Source organism: Aotus nancymaae, unplaced genomic scaffold, assembly GCF_030222135.1.
Source record: "Aotus nancymaae isolate 86718 unplaced genomic scaffold, 86718_ANA_hifiasm-v0.15.2.pri h1tg000020l, whole genome shotgun sequence".
Lineage (NCBI taxonomy): Eukaryota > Metazoa > Chordata > Mammalia > Primates > Aotidae > Aotus > Aotus nancymaae.
The window spans coordinates 33,051,163-33,070,647 of record NW_026988432.1 but is presented as its reverse complement, the minus strand read 5'-3'; positions in this window follow the sequence as shown (position 1 = coordinate 33,070,647).

The following is a 19,485-nucleotide window of genomic DNA, read 5'->3' as shown; positions in this document are numbered from 1 at the left end:
ACAGATATTTTCATTCTATAGGGGAAGAGGGGAAGTGGTATAAAAGGTTTTGAACTGATTCTTGCTGACTCTATGCTGTTATGTTGGATGTTTACTTTGAAATCTACCATTTCTTGGAAACTTGTCATGGTTCATAAAAGAGATTGACGGCTCCATTATCTCTGAGATGCTTGTGTGTAATTTCTATTAGTGTGAGCAGGAGTTGCAGCAGCAGAACAATTTGGGAGCCTAGTCTTTTGTCTTGCTCTAAAGAGTGATGTTGAAAATCAGCTTTCGGGTAAACCGCAAAAAGGCTAATCTATCCACTTGGAGATTTTGCAAATAGTTCTTTTCAAAAGATGCAGAATGTTAGCACTGGGAGAATTTTAGAGACAATTAAGTATAACTTTCTCAACTTATAGATGAGACAACTAAATTATAAAGAGGGCATCACATTTGCTCAAAGTGATGGATCTAGCCATATGCAGGAAGTCATGACTGTATTCCAGGACTCCTGACTTCTTTTCTAGTGCTTTTTATCTCCAGTATAATATTTAATCTGATTAGAAATTTAAGAATTGAATAATATAACTTCAAACATGATATACAATATGGTCTTCTATCTCTAGAAATCTTGGAATAACTAAACCTGGACTTAACCTCCCACCTTAAACAAACAGAGAGGCAGACAAAATATATAAAGCAAATGTTTGTAGATACTGGATTGCAGGATGGTACACCTCAAGAAAAGAGAAACAAACATGGTCCTGTTTTCCTGACAGTAAAGGAAATCAAAACAAGGTCCTATCGGCTCACTTAGTTAAGCACATAGAGAACCAAGATCAAGGAGATTGAGAGTTTTGGAAGTCACAGGACAGAAATTTGAAAAGGAGGGAAATGTACAAAAGAGAAGAACTCCAAAGATCTACACAGGGGTGTCTTGCTTGGTACCATGGTACCATATATAAAATGAAACTCCAAACATCTAGATAAAGAAGACCAATGAGTCATAGCTGAAAAATTCCCAGAGCTCACACAGAGTGGACAGATGTCTGTGCACTGATAAGCGAGTTCCATTATTCGCGTGTTCTGCTCCATTATTTTATGTTAATTTTCCTGATTTTGTGTGTGTGTGTGTGTGTGTGTGTGTGTGTATTTGTGTAATTTCCATTTTTTGGCCAAAATTTCTCTTCTGTTTATACATGTTATATTCTTTTTGAACTAGATTCTTTAACAAATAAATCATTGCAGTTTTTAAATCCCTGTGTTATGATTCCAACACCTGAATAACCTCTGACTCTGACTCTAGTTCTGTTGATTCCTTGGTCTCATGATAATGACTTGATTTTACCTAATTTCTTTTATATCTTCAAATTTTATTGAAATCAAGACATCTTGTCTAAAACAGAAGAAATCAAAGTAAATATTATTTATACTTGGGCATTAATCCACTTCAAATTCCTCTATAAATGCTTTGGACTTTGGGTGTGGGCTGGCTTTCATGACAGTTTTTCTCAGTATTAGAGAGCTATCAATAGTTTTTCTGTGACTTCTGAAAGTCCATGTTATAGAGGAGGTTCCTTGCTATGCACTTGCTTTCTCCTTTGATAGAATGTTTCTATTAGTGATGGGTAATTTTTGCAAGCCTGGTATCTAGAAGAAGCAAGGAGATGTCTTCTGTTTCCTGGGTTCAGTCTCAGTCTTAACCCCTGTTTGCTCAGGTCTTGGGGATAGAACATTCTTGGCGTTCTTTCACCTTCTCCTGTAGTAGCCAATCTCTGCCATATAGCTGTGTCAGGCCATGTGCTGGAAGATTTACTACACCAGACCTATTAGTGGAAGACTTTAATTGCACTGGCATAAGATCCTAGGATCAGGACCCTTTACTGCCTCTATTTCTTGCCATGGCAAACAATTTTCTTCTTTATACCTGCACCACTGAGGGAGTCTCTGTTCAGTCCTCTGCCCTGCCCTGAGTCCTTCTCATATGTACCGGGTGGAGGTCCTTTGAAAAAAGCCTGAAAGTGAATATGAATTTTTTTGTTATACCAGTCCATACTCATCCTTTAAAAATTTGTTAATATTTGGTATCAGGATGATGTTGGTCTCAAAAAATGATTTGGGAAGGATTCCCTTTTTATATTGTTTGGAATAACCTCAGGAGGAGTGGTACCAGCTCCTTTTTGTACACCTGGTAGAATTCAGCTGTGAACCCATCTGGACCTGGACTTTTTTTGGTTAGTAGGCTATTAATTGCTGCCTCAACTTCAGCCCTTGTTATTGGTCTATTCAGGGTTTCAACTTCTTCCTGGTTAGGCTTGGGAGGGTGCAAGTGTCCAGGAATTTGTCCATTTCTTCCAGGTTTACTGGTTTATGTGCATAAAGTTGTTTGTAGTAGTCTCTGATGGTAGTTTGTATTTCTGTGGAATCAGTGGTAATATCCCCTTTGTCGTTTATTATTGCATCTTTTCAATTATTCTCTCTTTTCTTTTTTATTAATCTGCCTAGAGGTCTGTCTATTTTGTTGATCTTCTCAAAAAACCAGCTCCTGGATCTATTTATTTTTTGGAGGGTTTTTTTTTGTGTCTCTATCTCCTTCAGTTCTGCTCTGATCTTAGTTATTTCTTATCTTCTGTTAGCTTTTGAGTCTTTTTGATCTTACTCCTCTAGTTCTTTCAATTTTGATGATAGGATGTCAATTTTAGATCTTTCTTCGCTTCTCATGTGGGCATTTATTGCTATAAATTTCCCTCTAGACATGCTTTAAATGTGTCCCAGAGATTCTGGTACATTGTGTCTTCATTCTCATTGGTTTCAAAGAACGTCTTTATTTCTGCCTTTATTTCATTGTTTATCCAGTCGACATTCAGAAGCCAGTTGTTCAGTTTCCATGATGTTGTGTGGTTCTGAGTTAGTTTCTTAATCCTGAGTTCTAATTTGATTGCATTGTGGTCTGAGAGACTGTTTATTATTATTTCTGTTCTTTTGCATTTGCTAAGGAGTGATTTACTTCCAATTATGTGGTCAGTTTTAGAGTAGGTGCCATGTGGTGCTGAGAAGAATGTATATTCTGTGGATTTGGGGTAGAGAGTTCTGTAGATGTCTATTAGATCCACTTGTTCCAGATCTGAGTTCAAGTCCTGGATATCCTTGTTAATTTTCTGTCTCATTAATTTGTCTAATATTGACAATGGAGTGTTAGTCTCCCACTATTATTGTGTGGGAGCCTAAGTTTCTTTGTAGATCATTAAGAACTTGCTTTATATAGCTGGATGCTCCTGTATTGGATGCATATATATTTAAGGTAGTTAGCTCTTCTTGTTGCACTGATCCTTTTACCATTATGCAATGATCTTCTTTGTTTCTTTTGATCTTTGTTGGCTTAAAGTCCATTTACCAGAGACTAGGATTGCAACTCCTGCTGTTTTTTTGCTCTGCATTTGCTTGGTAAATCTTCCTCCATCCCTTTATTTTGAGCCTATGTGTGTTCTTGCATGTGAGATGGGTTTCCTGAATACAGCACACCCACATCAATGGGTCTTGACTTTTTATCCAATTTGCTAGTCTGTGTCTTTTGATTGGGGCATTTAGCCCATTTACATTTAAGGTTAATATTGTTATGTGTGAATTTGATCCTGCCATTTTGATGCTAGCTTGTTGTTTTGCCCATTAGTTGACACAATTTCTTCATTGTGTCAATGCTCTTTATCATTTGGTACATTTTTTGGAGTGGCTGGTACTGGTTGTTCTTTCCATGTTTAGTGCTTCTTTCAGGAGCTCTTGTAAGGCAGGCCTGGTGGTGACGAAATCTCTCAGCAATTGCTTGTTCATAAAGGATTTTATTTCTCCTTAGCTTATGAAGCTCAGTTTGGCTGGATATGAAATTCTAGGTTGAAAGTTCTTTTCTTTAAGGATGTTGAATATTGGCCCCCACTCTCCTCTGGCTTATAGGATTTCTGCTGAGAGATCTGCTGTGAATCTGATGGGCTTCCCTTTGTGGGTAATCCGACCTTTCTCTCTGGCTGCCCTCAGCATTTTTTCCTTCATTTCAACCCTGGTGAATCTGACGATTATGTGCCTTGGGGTTGCTCTCCTTGAGGAATATCTTTGTGGTATTCTCTGTATTTCCTGGACTTGAATGTTGGCCTGCCTTGCTACGTTGAGGAAGTTCTCCTGGTTAATATCCTGAAGTAGTGTTTTCCAGCTTGAATTAATTGTCTCCGTCACATTAAGGTACACCTATCTTTTCACTGATTGCTTCTTACAAGCTTGTGTGATGGCTACTTCTTCTTGTACTCTACCACAGGTTTCAGAAACACCTGTCCTATCTATCTTGGTGGGAGAGAAAGAGACTCTTTATCTTTGGATTTCAGGTTATATGTTTGCTCTGCAATTTTAGGTATCTGATAGGTTTGAGGAAAAAGAATGTGTTTGTAGTTTACCCAGATTTTGTTCATTGTTAGTATAGCAACAATGAAAATTTCCAGCCAATGTATTAGGACAAGAAAAAGAAACAACATGTTGATAAATTAAAAATAAAAGTAATATTATTCATTTAAAATACCATTGATATGCAGATAAATTCAATAATATGTATGCAGATTTAGCAAGGTCACTCAATAGCAGGTTAAGTAGACATATGTTGCTTAATAACAGACATACAGTCTGAAAAATGTGCTTTACAAGTTCACTGTTGTGTCAAAATCATATGGTGTACTTATACAAACCTAGATGGCATAACCTACTACACACCTATGTTATACGATACAGCCTATTGCTCCTAAGCTACAAACCTGTACAGCATGTTACTGTACTAAATACTATAGACAACTGTAACAAAATGATATTTTTGTATCTACACATATCTAAATGGAGAAAAGGCACAAAAAAAATAGTTTTATAATCTTATGTGACCATCATTGTATTATGCTATGATATGTTATGTGGTACATAACTATATATAAACATAAATATTTTATAGTGGAAACAAATTAAAATAAAATTTATAGCAGCAAAAAGAGAATACATAGGCTTGAACTTAATAAAAGATGTTTATAGCCTCCTTAAAGAAAATTAAATTATATTAACAAGGGTTATTTTCATGGATTAGAACACTTAATATAGTCAAATTGTCAATTACCTTGAAATTGATCTAAAGATTTAATACAATCACAATAAAAATTGTAGCAAACTTTTTTATTTGTAAAAAATGTAAAGCTGATTCCAAAATATGCGGGAATCTGCAAAGGGCAAATATAGATAACACCATGTTAATAAAGAACAATATTGAAGGCCAAATACTACCAGTGAGTCTTTTTTAAAAATAAAAACAATTAAAACTCTGTGGTGTTAGCACAAGACTGATAGATAAACAATACAAAATAGAGTCCAGAAACAAAAAACATACATAGTCACTTGATTTAATGTTAAAGATTACACGCTACAATTAATGATAAAGGACCATATTTTTATTTTGAAATAACTTTAGTTTCACTTAAAATTATAAGAAATAACACAGAAAGATTCTATGTAGTCCTTAGTAAGTTTCACCTGATGCTAATGTCTTAAAAATTATAATGTCACATCCCAGATGTTAGAGGAATAGCGTCAAGAGATAGAACATTTTCATGTCTAAGAATATCAGTGTTACTGCCCTTTCATAGCCAGACACACTACCCCTCTTGTCTCCACCTTTCCTTTTTAACTGCTGGAAAGCATTAATCTTTTCTCTATCCCTATAATTTTGTTACTTCATGATGTTATATAAATACAGTCATATAACATGTTACCATTGAGATTGGCCTTTTTCATTCAGCATAAATTTCTGGAGATTAATCCAAATTTGGGAGTATATCAATAGCGTCTTTTTTCTTTTTTTTTTTTTTTTATTGCTGAGTAGTAGTTCATGGTATGGATGAATGACAATTTATTTACCTAATCACTCACTGAAGAACATCTGCTCAGCATATCTCTTATGGTAAAAATTATAATACTTTATTGGAGATAAAAAGAGTAGTAAACTTTAGGTAAATTTTAGAGTTACAACCAACAAGCCTTGTCAAAGCATTAGCTGTGGGAGCTGAGAAATGAGATAAAAATTGATCGGTCTTTTTTGTTGTTGTTAAAGAGTCTTAGTCTGTTGCTGGAGTGAGTGGAGTGATCTCAGCTCATTGCAACTTCTGCCTCCTGGGTTCAAGTAATTCTCCTGCCTGAGCTCTTAAGTAGCTGGGATTATAGGAATCTGCCACCATGCTCAGCTAATTTTTGTATTTTTAGTAGAGATGAGGTTTCACTATGCTGGCCAAGCTGGTCTTGAACTCCTGACTTCAAGTGATCATCCCACTGGGCCTCCCAAAGTGCTGGGATTATAGGCCTGAGCCACTGCATCTGGCCAAAATTGCTATTTTTTTTGCATTGGGAGAGGAGTTGCCTTTCATGTGTAGGGTTGATGCTGCTGCTATTGCTGAGTTGTTAAGACTGAGAAAAAAGCAATTTGGTAAAAATTAGTCGGGAAAAGGTTTAATATATCTTAAGAGTGATACCAGCAAGATGGCTGACTAGAGTTACCTGGTACTTATTTCCCCCAACAAAAAGGGAACCCAAACAAAAATAAACAACTATATTTATTTTTTTTAAATGTATTTATTTTACTTTAGGTGCATACTATATCTGGCATTTCTCCCCATGTTATCCTTCCCCACCTCCCCCCCCATCCCCCGCTGTGTCTCCCCTACTCCACCATGCAACTGCCCCCAGTGTGTGATGCTCCTCTCCCTGAGTCCACGTGTTCTTATTATTCAACACCCACCTATGAGTGAGAACATATGGTGTTTGGCTTTCTGTTCTTGTGTCAGTTTGCTGAGAATGATGGTTTCCGGATTCATCCAAGTCCCTGCAAAGGACACGAACTCATTGCTTTTTATGGCCGCGTAGTATTCCATGGTGTATATATACCACATTTTCTTTGTCCAGTCTATCATTGATGGGTATTTGGATTGGTTCCAGTCTTTGCCATTGTACACAGGGCTGCAATGAACATACGTGTGCATATGTATTTATAGTAGAACAATTTATAGTTCTTTAGGTATATACCCAGGAATGGGATTGCTGGGTCAAATGGAATTTCTATTTCTAGATCCTTGAGAAATTGCCACACTGTCTTCCACAATGGTTGGACTAATTTACACTCCCACCAACTGTGTAAGAGTGTTCCTATTTCTCCACATCCTTTCCAGCATCTGTTGTCTCCAGATTATTTAATGATCACCATTCTAACTGGCATGAGATGATATCTCAGTGTGGTTCTGATTTGCATTTCTCCAATGACCAGTCATGATGAGCATTTTTTCATATGTTTGTTGGCCTCATATATGACTTCTTTTGAAAAGTGTCTGTTCATATCCTTTGCCTACTTTTGAATGGTGTTGTTTGTTTTTTTCTTGTATATCTGCTTTAGTTCTTTGTAGATTCTGGATATTAGCCCTTTGTCAGATGGGTAGATTGCAAAAATTTTTTACCATTCTGTTGGTTGCTGATTTGCTCTAATGATGGTTTATTTTGCTATACAGAAGCTGTGGAGTTTAATTAGAACCCATTTGTCTATCTTGGCTTTTACTGCCATTGCTTTTGGTGTTTTAGTCATGAAGTCCTTGCCTATGCCTGTGTCCTGGATGGTTTTGCCTATGTTTTCTTCTAGTGTTTTCATGGTGTTAGGTTTTATATTTAAATCTTTGATCCATCTGGAGGTAATTTTTATGTAAGGTGACAGGTAGGGGTCCAGTTTCTGCTTTCTGTACATTGCTAGCCAGTTTTCCCAACACCATTTATTAAATATGGAGTCCTTTCCCCATTGCTTGTTTTTGCCAGGTTTGTCAAAGATCAGATGGTTGTAGATGTGTGGTGTTTCTTCTGGGGTCTCTGTTCTGTTCTATTGGTCTATGTCTCTGTTTTGGTACCAGTACCACGCTGTTTTGATTACTGTAGCCTTGTAGTATAGTTTGAAGTCCGGCAGTGTGATGCCTCCGGCTTTGTTCCTTTTGCTTAGGCTTGTCTTGGCTATGCAGGATCTTTTGTGATTCCATATGAAGTTTAAAGTGTTTTTTTCCAGTTCCGTGAAGAAAGTCATTGGTAGCTTGATGAGGATAGCGTTGAATCTATAGATTACTTTGGGCAGTATGGCCATTTTCACGATATTGATTCTTCCTAACCATGAGCATGGAATGTTTCTCCATCTATTTGTGTCCTCTCTTATTTTGTTGAGCAGTGGTTTGTAGTTCTCCTTGAAAAGTTCCTTTACATCCTTTGTTAGCTGTATTCCTAGATATTTTATTCTCTTTGTAGCAATTGTGAATGGGAGTTCACTCTTGATTTGGTTCTCTGTTAGTCTGTTATTGGTATATAGGAATGCTTGTGATTTCTGCACATTGATTTTGTATCCTGAGACTTTGCTGAAGTTGCTTATCAGTTTGAGAAGATTTTGGGCTGAGACGATGGTGTCTTCTAGATATACAATCATGTCATCTGCAAATAGAGACAGTTTGACTTCCTTCTTTCCTAATCTGAATACCCTTTATTTCTTTTTCTTGCCTGATTGCTCTGGCTGGAACTTCCAATAAACACTATGTTGAATAGGAGTGGTGAGAGGTCATCCTTGTCTAGTGCCTGATTTCAAAGGGAATTCTTCCAGCTTTTGCCCATTCAATATGATGTTGGCTGTAGGCTTGTCATATGTAGCTTTTATCATTTTATGATACATTCCATCAATACCTAGTTTATTAAGAGTTTTTAGCATGAAGGGCTGTTGAATTTTATCAAAGGCCTTCTCTGCATCTATTGAGATGATCATGTGGATTTTGTTTTTGGTTCCATTTATGTGATGGATTACGTTTACAGACTTGCATATGTTGAACCAAGCTTGCATCCCTGGGATGAAACCTACTTGGTCGTGATGGATAAGCTTCTTGATGTGCTGTTGCAATCTGTTTTCCAGTATTTTATTGAAGATTTTTGCATCAATATTCATCATGGGTATTGCCCTGAAGTTTTCTTTTTTATTTGAGTCTTTGCCTGGTTTTGGTATCAGGATGATGTTGGTCTCATAAAATGAGTTAGGGAGAATTCCCTCCTTTTGTATTGTTTGATACAGTTTCAGAAGGAATGGAACCAGCTCCTCTTTGTACATCTGGTAGAATTTGGCTGTGAACCCATCTGGATCTGGACTTTTTTTTTGGTTGGTAGGCTCTTGATTGCTGCCTCTACTTCAGCCCTTGTTATTGGTCTATTCAGGGTTTCAACTTCCTCCTGGTTTAGTCTTGGGAGAGTACATATGTCTAGGAATTTATTCATTTCTTCCTGGTTTACTGGTTTATGTGAGTAGAGCTGTTTGTAGTAATATCTGATGGTGGTTTGTATTTCTGTGGGATCAGTGGTGATATCCCCTTTATCATTTTTTATTGCATCTATTTGATTCTTCTCCCTTTCTTTATTATTACAACTATATTTCAACTGGAGTGACTGCAGTTGTATGCTGGAGAGCACCATGAGAACAGTAAAATCTCTATGGAATATGGAAACCCAGTGTAGCACCATAGAGAGGGGAGTGAGGTATCTTGCCTCTGCCACACTCTCTACCCCAGAAAGATCAGCTCAAAGCCAGGGAGGACCTCTTCATATGCAGGAAAAGTAAGCTGGAGATTCCCAACAGTCCTGATTTGCCACCACAAATGTCAGGAATCCTTGCTACAAGAGGGCCCTTCAACCCCTAAATCCAGTCTAGAGATTTAGCTGGGAGTTTGCACAGCTGCCTTTAAGAAGATGGAGTTCATATCAAGCATCTTTTCAGACCACAGTGGCCTAAAACTATAAGTGAGCAACAACGAAAAGCTTTAGAAACCTTGCAAATACATAGAAATTAAATAATATGTTTCTAAATAACCAATAGGTCAATGAAGAAATTAAAAGGCAAATGAAGTAATTTCTTGAGACAAATGAAAATGGAAACACATCTTGCCAAAATCTATATAACACAGCAAAAGAAGTTCTAAGAGGAAAGCTAACAGCAGTGAATACCTACATCAAAGAAGCAGAGAGTTTCCTAAAAAACAACCTAACCATGCACGTCAAGGAATGAGAAAAACAAGAACAAACTAAACTGAAAGTTGGTAGAAGGAAGGAAATAATAAAGCTCAAAGCAGAAATAAAGGAAAGAGACTTTTAAAAACAATTCAAAAGATCAGCAAAACAGTTTTTTTTTTTTTAAAGAATAAACAAAATTGATAAACTGTTAGGTAGACTAACAAAAAAAAGACACATAAATAATACCAGATAAAAAAGGAGACATTACAACTGATATCACAAAAATACAAAGGATCATAAGAGACTGATATGAACATACACATACCGATAAATTTGAGAACATACGAGAAATAGATAAATTTCTAGACAAATAAAATCCATCAAGATTAAAATATGAATTGATCTGAACAGATTTTGAGTGAGGAAATTAAATAAGCAATAAAAAGTCTTTCATTAGACAAAAAGTTGAGGACCCAATGGCTTCACTGTTGAAACCTACAAAACACTTAAAGAACTAATACCAATTCTACTCAAAATAGTCCTGAAAATTGAAAAGGAAGGAATAATTTAAAACTCATTTTACAGGATTAGCATTACCTTAATTCCAAAACCAGACAAAGAAACAACAAGCAAAAGAAAATAACAAGCCAATATCCCATTTGATGTGCTAGCAAATCAAATTCAATAGCACATCACAGAGATTATTTACTATGATAAAGTAAGGTTCACCCAGGGATGCAAAGATGGTTCCACACATGATAATCAATAAATGTGATACTTCACATTAGCAATAACAAAAAGACCTATATGATCATTTGAATGAATGTAGAAAAAGCATTTGACAAAGTTCAATATCTCTTCATAATAAAAACTCTGAAAAAATTAGTTCTAAAAGGTGTATGCCTCAACACAATAAAGGTCATGTATGACAAACCCACAGCCAAAATCATACCGAATGAGGAAAAGCTCCTTAACCAAGGAGATGAATGCTCTTTATACTGAAAACTATAAGATCAGGAACAAGACAAGGATGCCCACTTAGTACTAGAAGTCTTAGCCAGAAAAATTAAATAAGTAAATGAAAAGTATCCAAATCAGGGAAGAGAAAGTCACATTGTTCCTATTTGCAGATGACATAAACTTATACGTAGGAAACTCCAAAGACTTCATCAGAAACCTGTATGACCTGGCCAGGCATGGTGGTTTATGCCTGTAATCCCAGCACTTTAAGAGGCTGAGGGGGCGGATCACTTGAGGTCAGGAGTTGGAGACCAGCATGGCCAGCATAGTGTATCCTCATCTCTACTAAAAATACAAAATTAGCCTGGCATGATGGTCAGGTGCCTGTAATCTCAGCTACTCAGGAGGCTGAGGCAGGAGAATCGCTTGAACCTGAGAGACTGAGGTCGTGGTGACCCGAGATAGCCCTATACTGCACTCCAGTCTGGGCAACAGAGCGAGACTCCGTCTGAAAAAAAAAAAAATCTGTAAGAACTAATCAATTTTGTAAAGTTACAGGATACAAAAATCAGTATAATTTCCATATGCAAATGGTAAACTATCTGAAAAACAAAATAATTTCATTTACAATAGCCACAGAAAAAACCCACTAGGAATAAACTGAAGGAAGGAGATGAAAGATCTCTATACTGAAAACTGTAAAACATTGATTAAAGAAATTGAGAAAACACAAATAAATGGAAATATATGCCAGCTCACGGATTGTTAAAATGGCCTCCTAACAAAACAGAGTTAATGCAGTCTCTATCAAAATATCAATGACAGTCTTCACAGAAATAGAGAAACATACTGCTAAAATTTTTACAGAACTACAAACAATCCCAAATAGCTGAAGCAATTCTGAACAAAAAGAACAAAGTTGGAAGCATCACACTACCTAACTTCAAAATGTACTACAAAGCTTTAGTAACCAAAACAGCATGATACTGACATAGAAATGGATACATAGACCAATAGAATAGAATAGAGAGCCTAGAAATACTATAAATTTACCCACCTATGGTCAATTGATTTTTGAATTTTTACAAAGAGGCCAGGAACACATATTGGAAAAAAAGACAGTCTCTTCAGTAAATAGTGCTGAAGAAATTGGATATCCATGTGCAGAAGAATGACTAGACCCCTACCTCCCCACGTACAAATACAAACTCAAAATAGATTAAAGGCTTACATATAAAATCCAAAACTATGAAACCACTATAAGAAAACATAGGGAAAGCACTTCACAACACAGGGCTGGGCAAGAGTTTGTTAAACAAGACCTCAAAGGCATAGGCAACAAAAACAAATACAGACAAATGGGACTACCTCATACTAAAGAGCTATTTGCAGAACAAATGAAACAGTGAACAGAGTGAAGAGACAGCCTACAGAATGGGAGAAAATAATTGCAAACTGTAAATCTGACAAGGATTTAGAATCCAGAAGATATAGAGAACTTAAAACAACTCAAGAATGAAAAAGCAAAAGGCTGGATGTAGTGGCTCATGCTCCCACATTGGAAGCCAAGGCAGGTGGATCACTTGAGCCCAGAAGTTCAATACCAGCCAGGGCAACATGGTGAAACCCTGTCTCTACTAAAACTACAAAAATTAGCTGGGTATGGTGGTGCACCCCTGTAGTCCCAACTACTTGAGAGGATGAAGTGGGAGGATTGCTTGAGTCTGGGAGGTGGAGGTTGCAGTGAGCCGAGATCGTGCCAGTGCCCTGCAGCCTGGGTGACAGAGCTGTACTCTGTCTCAAAAAATAAAAAATAAAATAGAAGAAAAAATGGGCAAAAGATTTGAATAGATATTTCTCTGAAGACAGACATTCAAATAGCGAACAGGTACATAAAAAAAATGCTTAACATCACTAATCATCAGAGAAATGCACATCAAAACAATAATGAGATAACACCTTGTTCAAGTTAGAATGGCTGTACTCTAAAAGGCAAAATGAAACAAGTGTTGGTGAGAATGTGGAGAAAAGGGAACATGTACACACTGTTAGTGGTATCATAAATTACTACAGCCATTAGGAAAAATTGGTGTGGAGATTCCTCCAAACATTAAAACTTGGAACTGTGATGATCCACAGTCCTACTACTAGATATTTATATAAATGAATAAAATAAATATGTCAAGGAGATATCTGCACTTCCATGATTTTGCCGTGCTACTTACAATAACCAAATATAAAATCACCCAAAATGTCTAACAACATATAAACACACACAAAAAATGTAGTTTATACACACAATGGAATAGTATTCAGCCATTAAAAGAATGAAATTCTGTTATTTGTAACAACATGGATAAACCTGAAAGACATCATATTAAATGAGGTACGCCAGACACAGAAAGACAAATACTACATGCTCTCAGTCATATGTAGAATCTTAAAAAGAAAAAAAAAGAGTTGGTATCATAGAAGCAGACAGTAGACAGTACCGGGTTACCAGAGCCTGGGGATAAGTGAAGGGAAGAAGAGGATGGGAGCATAGTTGGATAGTCAGTGGGATCAAATGGGTAGAAAGTTACAATTAGAATGAAAGAATAAATTCTGGTGATTTATTGCACAGTGGAGGTGATGATGTTTAACAGTCAGGTATTGTTATGATATGGCAAGAAAAGAACCTTTTAAATGTCTTCACCACAAATAAATGATAAATATATGATAAGTGATAAATATTCTGATTTGATCATTGTATAATATATGTGTATCAAGATATAAAATTGTACCTCATAAATATGTATAATGACAACCAGTCAATTACAAAAATAAAAATTTGAAAAGTGAATAAAAATTAATCTTATTTTGTATGTAATTTAGATGTTAATTTTATATCCAAAAAGGTGTTTCTACTTTAGTGTAATTAACCTAGCTGTTCTCTTTGTTTGAAAGGCCCTCTGTCTTTTGCATGACGGTTCTTCCTAGATATTTAGGTCTCAGCTTGTATCTCATCTTTCCAAAGATTCTTTCTCTGACTACTTCTCTAAAGTAGCTACTCATTTACTCTCCATTATCCTATTGTAATTTCTAGATAGCATTACTCATTTGCTCTCCACTATCCTGTTGTAATTTCTGGAGATATATGTTGAACAAGAATAAGACTTCAAATAGTGTTTAACACCTATAGAGGCTTAGTGTAAATAGTTATGCAGTGAAGGAAGGTTGCTGGACACACAAGCTAGTAGACATGTAGAGCTGGAAACCAATAGATATTATCAGAGATAATAATAATTACATTATATGTTTATTAGGATTAGCAGTGATGAATGACAATTTCTTGGCAGTATTTGGCACATGGTGGGGACTCTGTGAATACCAGCCAAAATGATCATTTCTACTAACATGGGCTACCTAAGCAATTTTGCCTTCTCAGTTAGCAAATAGTGACATCAGACATCTAAAGAAAGGGAATATTTGGTATTGGAATAAATACCTAGAATAAAGAAGGGTATAGTATTTTAGTAATAAATTCCATCTGTGTTTATATAACTAAACTTGAATATGTTCATTTTGCTTCTCCTGAATTCAGTCTGATAAACACACAGGCTCATCATAGATATCAGAAATATTAACTGAACAAAAAAAATGCACATTAAAACTAATGACTGAAACTGGCATTGAGATATACAACACAGTCATGTATGTAACAGTGGAGTAGCGACCTTCATGTTGTGAGTTCTGGGACCTACCCAAAAAGCTCAAATTGCCCATACCTTGGTTATATTCTTCCTAATCCTGTTAACTTTCTGGATATTAGTTGTTGGTAACCACACTCTTTTTGATTGCTTCATATACATTGTGAAGCAATATCATGCCAGATTGATCTGTCATTTATAGGGTGATGAAATGAAATGAACAATTTTTTTTGTGTGTGGTGGGGAGATGGAGTCTCGCTCTATTGCACAGGCTGGAGTGCAATGCTCCAATCTTGGCTCACTACAACCTCCGCCTCACGGATTTAAGTGATTCTCCTGCCTCAGCCTCCTGAGTAGCTAGGATTACAGGTGTGTGCCACCACACCTGGCTAATTTTTGTGTTTTTAATAGAGATGGGGTTTCACCATGTTGCTCAGGCTGGCCTTGAACTCTTGACCTCATGATCCGCCCACCTAGGCCTCCCAAAGTGCTGGAATTACAGGTATGAGCCACTGCATCTGGCCAAGATGAGCAATTTTGAAGGTTGAACAGCAAGGCTGTGTAGAGCTGAAGGTTTGCTAGGACTCTGATCTGTTTCATCATAATTATGACTTTTTATAAGCTTTCTGAATGATCCCATGATCTTGGGGTGAGCACTGTATTTTTTATCATTTAGATAGAAGTTGTCATACTGAAAACAACTTTTCCCTTTCTCCTTTGGCCTCATCTTATCATCACCCTATGTCAGAAACCCTCAACCTGTTAAAGATTTGCTTTTAAAAGGAAGTAAGGGAGCGGCTAAAGCATTTGAAGAAAATCATGTTGTCTCTGCCCTAGAAAAATATTGCTCTCTACAAGGAGGGAAAATATCTCCGGAGACTACATCTTTGAATTCTGGAGGGTTGCATGTTTGAAATGTTAATATGATTTTATGGATGACAATTTTACCTGCAAAACGTTTCTGAAATATGTGTCTGTCAAATGTATTTTTCCCCTAGGGACAGTCCTCCCTGTACATCAAAGACAGCTCCTCTCTCGGAGACAGCTCTCTGCAGTGGAGGAAGTGAGACTTTCTGTTAAAAGGATACATGGCTCACACTGTACGATTTTTGTAAACTCTCAATTATCCAGTGTTTAGAGAGAGAATAATCCAAAAACCATTTCTTCTCTTGAAGCATTTCCTTCGACTATTTGCATTACACCTTTGTGATCTTGGAAACAACCAACTCTCTGGTTTAGATAGACTAACATACATTCATTTTCCCTTTGACCTTATATAGCCCCAATCATCATAAAAATGCAACTTCTCTCAAGATGGTGAGAAGCAAATCTATAGAAAATAGCTGAGTTATATGAATAATGGCAATGAACTAGAGCAGTAATTTTCAAACCTTAGAGGGCAGTGGATCAATATCCACTGGAAGGTAAGTTCCCAGGTGAGGCTGATGCCACTGACCCAGGGACCACACTTGGAAAGGCACTGGACGGGAATGAAGGTCTACAGTCTCTCTACTGCAATGCCTTCTTGTAGTTCCACTTCACTGTGGTGTCTGCTTTGCATTAGTCCAGAGCATTCATCTTTTCCTGGAATTATTTTTCATGGATTCTCATTGGGATAAAGTTCGGTGATTCTTTGTTGCTTGTAACCCAAACTGACTGAAAGTAAAAAGACACTGATTCCTTTAAAAAAAAAAATGCTTACAAAGTAACTACTCTGTGTATATACATTTGCATATGTGTGTTATAGAAGTTACACAATAGTCAGAAGTCTTGTCTCAATACCATTTAGGTTTAACCTGGGGCAGCAGGGATCTTGCTGGCTCTTTGAATGTGTCTTCAGTCTCTTTGTGGTCAAATTCAAGTTGGAAGTAACTACATAGTAACAAATACATTTATGTCAAGGTAATAAGAAGGTAGACGAGCCCAGTAAATTTGAGAAAATCATTCTTAATCTTTCACTTCATTCAGCTCTAAACCTATACAATAGTAATTTTCCCCCGCCCTTCCTCCTCTCCAGGGTAAGTACTAGGGAAGAGGCTGATACCATTACTCATTACTTTACATGAGGAGAATCAAACTTTATGCTGGTGAGATGATGAGATTCCAACACTGGTACAATCTTTCACATTTCTCTATTGGCTTACATCAGTTGTCAAAGGTTGTAGATCCTGTATTGTCTACTTGCGTGACACATGTCTTCTGCTGGTTTGTTTGTATTTGGGGTATTTTGTATTTATTTGTATTTTGTTTTGTTTGTATTTGTTTGTATTTTGTTTGTAAGGGGGAGTCCAATATGAAGCTGCCTTACCCTTCCAAGTCAGGTCTTCCTCCTGTGATTCTTGATGCCTAGACTAGGAGTATGGATAAAAGAAAGTAGGACAGCCATATTTTTGAGACTCTAGTCGAAACTGTGTTCCCTAGTCTCTCTTAATAAGTAAAGACTCTGTAATCACTGTGACCTCTTTGCTGTAACTATGCCTTGACTTCATCTAGTTCCAGATGAAAATATCAAAACATCTCGCATACCCCATAAAAGAAAAAAATCATTCTACCCACAAAATTGAAAAAAAAAAATTTAAACTTCAGGCTGGGCATCCAGGCTTGGGAACTCAACCATGGTAACGAGAACATCATCTATCTGAGGAACATACACATTGGTGAAAGAATTATGGTTTAGGCTAAAGCATAAGACCAGAAAAATAAAAGTCCCAGCCTAGAGGTATGGGGAGAAGAGAGGAGGAGAAGGTAAGAATGAAGGTAGAAGGAAGTGATGCTTACATCAGCACTTTTTTTGTTTGTTTCCTTTCCATAATATAACCTAGTAGCTTTAGGGATATGACCGTATTTTCAATGATTTCTCTAAGAACCAGTATTTTTGTTTGCTTTATTATCATTTTATGTATGTTTGTTGATTTTGAGATGGAACAAGAATTGGCTGCCAAGTTCTAATACATTGGTAAAAGTATTAATAGCTTGCTTTTTGTAATGTAATCTTGCCAGACCAAAAAGTATTTTGTATTTTGTTCAATTTTTTGTAAGTTTTGTGTTTGCTAGTTTTGTACTTATGAGCAAGAGTGAAACTGAAAATGCAATATTTTTCTAAAACAACCTAAGGGAAGAAATCACTGGATACAAATTATTGATTGCATGCCCCCCTAGTGGGCTTGTTATCCTATTGACAGTTTGTTCAAGATCACAAATTAATGCTGTATCTTCTAGGAGAAATATGATATTCATTCAATGTTGAGTAAATCCATATATTAAAGCCAAACATTGATAAATAATGTAGGCCAATAATCCCGAAAAGGCATATTTCCATATTTCCTGGAAGGGTGACAGCGTGCTACTACTTTTAATCGTTCTCTCTATTGCCATCTCATATGTGTGAATGATGTTTCAGTGGTTAAGGCTCTGATTTATTAATTAGAATGCCGTTTTCAGTGTGCTAATGTTACCCTGAGTTGAATGAAAAGCACATATTTTATATATGAGGTTTGGCAATTGCAAAATATTTTAAGTTGAATTGAAATATGTAAAGCATGAAAATCTCTCAAAGGTATAGAGGATTCGGATCACTTCCCTGTGTACTGGCAGTTTAAAAACAAAATTAGCATTTGTTTTATGAAGGATGAAGCAGAACAGAGTATACTTTAAAGCAACTTTTTTTTTTCTTTGCTTGGAGACCTTCTCCCATCTGCTGGCCCCTGTTCCCAACCCAAACTCAGATACTTGAATCGTGTTTCTTTTCTATGTATGTCCTGGCTCTGCAACAGCACCAGGCAAGGGTATTTTTTACACAAACAACTCTCTTATCTTTCTTTCCTAAGGGAAACCTGCTTGATAAATCTTTCCTGATTAATAACCTTTATTTTTGCCTGAAAGTCCTCTATACAGGCCAAATGGGCAACCACTTTGTGTGTATATAGGTTGCTTATTTTTTGTTTTATTTTTTGAGTTTTTATGAAGTTTATAATTATTTCAATTCCAAAGTTCTCAGCCACCCTCATATCGGTTTTTCATGGTTTGAATGTGCACTTTATGTCGCCAAATTGTGAGACTAATGTTAGTGACATAAAATACACTTTCAAAACCAGGAAAAGCCTAAAACTTAGGAGTTGGTTGTATTTCCTGGCACCAGCTTCATAATGGAGCTCTCTAATACATAAGTGGATTAACTGCTCATTGGTTGCCCTTAAACTGTTTGTATAGTGAAAAACATGACACCATCCTATTCAACATGGCATAAAAATGAAGGCAGATTACTTTGGTAGTGTTTAGATTTTGTTTTTGTCTCTTAAGTGTTATCAAGAAAACAGTAAGAAGCAAGATGTTCGTTAAAAGAAGGTACTTTGTAACTCCACAGATTAGTAATCAGTGGGATTGTGATAACTAAGATGACAGTTCCTCCTGTGTCAACACTCTAGGGGAGTTGAGAAACTCTTTTGTTTCCAAGCACAGGAAAAGTCTCCATGCTTTCTAAGAGTTCCATTTGTACCTTTTTATCTGCATAATTAAATCATCCTGTACCTCCCCACTCACATGGAGATTAGAACGCAGACCTAGGAGGGGAGCTCCAAGGCCTGTCTTTGCCAGTCTTCGAGGTAACTCTTCATTACCCTCTCAGATTTGCTTGAAATAAGGGAGCTTCAGTCATTTAGTAAAGAATTGTTTAAATATCTATTCCTCAATATTACCCAAGGACAGTTCAGAGTTTTTCTCATTACAGTCATGAAAGTTTCTGAGGATAATCCTCTTTTCTTTGGGTTGTTAGATAAATGGGCAG